The sequence below is a fragment of the Schistocerca piceifrons genome, chromosome 1 (assembly GCF_021461385.2).
Source record: "Schistocerca piceifrons isolate TAMUIC-IGC-003096 chromosome 1, iqSchPice1.1, whole genome shotgun sequence".
Classification (NCBI taxonomy): domain Eukaryota; kingdom Metazoa; phylum Arthropoda; class Insecta; order Orthoptera; family Acrididae; genus Schistocerca; species Schistocerca piceifrons.
The window spans coordinates 900,777,122-900,781,277 of NC_060138.1; positions in this window are offsets into that span (position 1 = coordinate 900,777,122).

A 4,156-nucleotide genomic window follows, 5' to 3' on the forward strand; every position below is an offset into this window, starting at 1 on the left:
AGCAAGGCGCCATAGCAATTGATAGTTATCGTATGAAGCATGTCTCATCAAGAACGATGTATACAAATGATGGATTAAAGTTAAGTATTCCAGCAGCTACGTACTTTTCTTTATAGCATTCATTCCGTATCCTGTTTCAGACCTCACGCCAGCCAGCGTGAGTTGACGCGTGCATTTAGGCCGCCTCTCTCAATTAATGTGCGTAGTGTTGGCAATCTGCCAACACTACACATTTGGCGACGAGTCTCAAACGAGGAATTAGCGTTCGTATTGCTCTAATTTACTTGTGTCATGGCTTCGCCACAATCTCCAGATGTACTGTCCGAATTTTATCGCTTGCAGAATCAGCAGACGCAGGCCTTATTGGATACCCTTGGACAGCTCGTCCAAGGTCAACGTGCAATGTAAACCGATGCAGCAGCCGCCGCTTCACCGCTACCGCAGCCACAACTTGCTGTTGCACCCCCGTTCCGGCCAATTGATGCGGCCCTGGAAAGCTGGACGGAGTGGTCACGCCAATTTGGATTCCATCTCGCCGCCTACAGAATTCAAGGTAACGAGCGGCAGCCTCATTTAGTGGCGTGTGTAGGGGTGCAAACATACCGTGTGATAGTGAAATTATTTCCCCGACGCGACGTAGTAACTCTGTCCTATGAAGAAATTTTGTCTGCTTTAGATGCCTATTTCAAGGAATCAGTTAATGTAGTTGCAAAAAGGTATACGTTCTTTCGTACAAAACGTACGGCCGGTCAGACTAATAGGGAGTGGGTTGCAACATTGCAAGGCCTTACTCGGGATTGTGCTTTTGAGTGTGAATGTAGACTCCCTTATTCAGATACTATGGTACGTGATGCAATAGCACAGAACGTTTCTGATGTTCGTATACGGGAACAGATTTTGAAACTAGTCAATCCCTCCCTTCAACAAGTGATAGACATACTGGATAGGCAAGACACACTTGACTTTGCTCAGGAATCATTTGCAACTTCGCCAGCCGTGTGTCACAATAACCGGCCCGCCGGGCGCGCTGCACAGATCGGTAAACAGCCCTCGCGCACGTCCGCGCAGCTGCCGCTACGCTCTAAACCAGGTGTGCCGCGCCAGCATGCAAATGCAGTGAAATCATGCCCGCGGTGTGCAACTAGACATTCGCGTGACAATTGCCCGTCATGCCAAGCTATTTGCTTTTACTGTAATAAGAAAGGACATGTTCAAAGTGTTTGCCAGAAAAAGCTCAAATCAGACAATCACAACCATTCCAGGCCCTTTGCTTCGCGCTGGAACCGAACCAAGAATACTCAGGCTCGTGAACCTTCGCCCATGGACATTCATGTAGTTAATTCCACTTCGTCCAGTGCCACTTTCTCTAACAGTGACTGTGTTTGTCACACAAATAGTGTGCGTCGACGTCGCCGGAAATCCTGTCAAGTCGCAAGTGATTCTATACCAGTTTCTGTTCAAATTGCACGAGACAGTCGCTCTTGTCGTCAGCAGGACAATAAACTTTTTGTAGACTTGGACATTAATGGCAACGTGATCCCATTCCAGCTCGATACAGGAGCTGCAGTTTCATTGCTCAATAAAGACACGTACAAACAACTGGGCACACTCCCGCAAATGTTACGCTAACTACATATTCAGGACAGCATATCCCTGTGTTAGGACAGTGCAGCCTTCTTGCAACATACAAGGGACAAACGAAACTTGTGTCATTTTACGTCCTTCGTTCTTCTGCAGTGAACTTGTTTGGTTTAGATTTGTTTCAGTTGTTTAACTTGTCTATAGTAAATCAGGTACTATCAGTGAACCCGACTGTGCCTTCAGACAGTGTTTCTCGTCTATGTGAGGATAGAGCATTCGATTCCTCCGAACTTGCTTGCATGTTCATTGATGCGGAAACCGATGACGTGGTCGAATCGTTTCCGATTGATTTTCGTCGTGTAACTACGGCCTCAGCTGCTGACCCTGTCCTTGCTACCATTCTGCGTTTTGTTGCTACGCAATGGCCCTTGTCGAAGTCATGGATCGAGGATCCGTTGGTTCGCCGATTTTTTGCTCACAAGGAGAGACATTTTGTACGACGTGGTGTTTTGTTGTTGCGTTCTGATAATGATCAGTCCAGAGTCGTGGTCCCACGTTCGTTACAGTCCTCTGTCTTACGGCATCTTCACCAAGGACATTGGGGTATAGTGCGAACGAAACAACTTGCTCGTCAGCACTGTATTTGGTTCGGAATCGATGCTGCGATTACGAATATGTGCTCTTCTTGCATGGCGTGTGCCGAACAACAATCCGCACCGCCGCGGAACTTCTTTGCATGGTTAGAAGCCACTTCCCCTTGGCAACGCTTGCACATAGATTTTGCTGGTCCATTCTGGAATGCTCAATGGTTGGTTGTGGCCGACTCTTTCAGTAATTTCCCTTTTGTTGTCTGGATGTCTTCCACGACGTCATCTGCCACCATCCAAGCGTTATCCGCTATCTTTTGCATTGAAGGTCTTCCACAGACTATTGTTTCCGACAATGGCCCACAATTTAAGTCTGCAGAATTTCAGTCATTCTGCAAGGCCAATGGTATTCAACATCTGACGTCCGCGCCGTTTTCGCCTCCGTCAAACGGTGCCGCTGAACGATTGGTCCGGACTTTCAAGTCACAGATGTTGAAGTTGAAAGAGTCGCATTCTCGGGAGGACGCATTGTTGCTCTTTTTGTCTTCGTATCGCTCTCAGCCCCGAGATGGTCGCTCGCCGGCTGAGTTGCTCCACGGTCGTCCTCATCGAACCTTGATGTCTTTGCTGCATCCGCCACATCAGGTTCCTGTGCAGCGGCAGACTCCTGCTTTTGCTCCAGGCGACGTTGTATTCTATCGCAACTATCGCGGTTCACGTCGTTGGCTCGCAGGGCGCATTCTTCGCTGCCTCGGCCGCGCGATGTATTTGGTTTTGGGGGCCTCTGGTGAGGTGCGTCGGCATCTCAATCAGCTGCGCCTCTGTAGTCGCCTGGGTTCTGCCGCTCCCCGTCTGCTTTCAGCGACGGTGCCGTCCGGTCAGCGCCCTGGGGACCCATCTACTGGCTCGCCTCATCCCCAGGTGTTACCGACGCTGCCTTCCATTTTGCCCCATGGCGACGCGCCGCCGCCCCACCGCCGCCGCCGCCGCCTGTTCTCCCGCTGACGCCGCCCGCAGTGGACGCGTCGCTGCAGCCGCCAAGCGCCTCCCTGGGTCACGCGCTGCCGATCGCTTCCCGTGACCAGCAGTCCTCCGCCATGGAACTCTTGCCCGCTCCGGACCACGTGGCGTCTTCACGCACCGGGTACCCCGACTCGATGGAGGTCGACCCTTCGGCCCCTCCTGTCTCTCTACGGGCGCATACACCGCATGTTGACGTGCACCCTGGACTAGGTTTTCAGGCGTTTCCTAGCTCCCCTCGAACCGAATGGCCGGGTGCGGGTGGCACAGCCTCGCCTGTTGTTAGGCTCTCCACCTCATCGCATACGTCAACATGGGGTCCTCCCCACGGCGGGCGGAAGCCTTATAACACGACCGTTCGCTCATTTGCGGGGGAGGAATGTGGTGTCACTGCCAGACACCACACTTGCTAGGTGGTAGTTTTAAATCGGCCGCGGTCCATTAGTACATGTCGGACCCGCGTGTCGCCACTGTCCGTGATCGCAGACCGAGCGCCACCACAAGGCAGGTCTCGAGATACGGACTAGCACTCGTCCAGTTGTACGGACGACTTAGCTAGCGATGCAACACTGACGAAGCCTCGCTTATTTGCAGAGAAGATAGTTAGAATAGCCTTCAGCTAAGTCAATGGCTACGACCTAGCAAGGCGCCATAGCAATTGATAGTTATCGTATGAAGCATGTCTCATCGAGAACGATGTATACAAATGATGGATTAAAGTTAAGTATTCCAGCAGCTACGTACTTTTCTTTATAGCATTCATTCCGTATCCTGTTTCAGACCTCACGCCAGCCAGCGTGAGTTGACGCGCGCATTTAGGCCGCCTCTCTCAATTAATGTGCGTAGTGTTGGCAATCTGCCAACACTACAGACACCACTTCACATATTCCTCCATTATATCCCACTGTACCTGTTAAATTAAGACATATGGCCGCAGTAGACATTTTGGGTCCAATTCCGAGAACTAA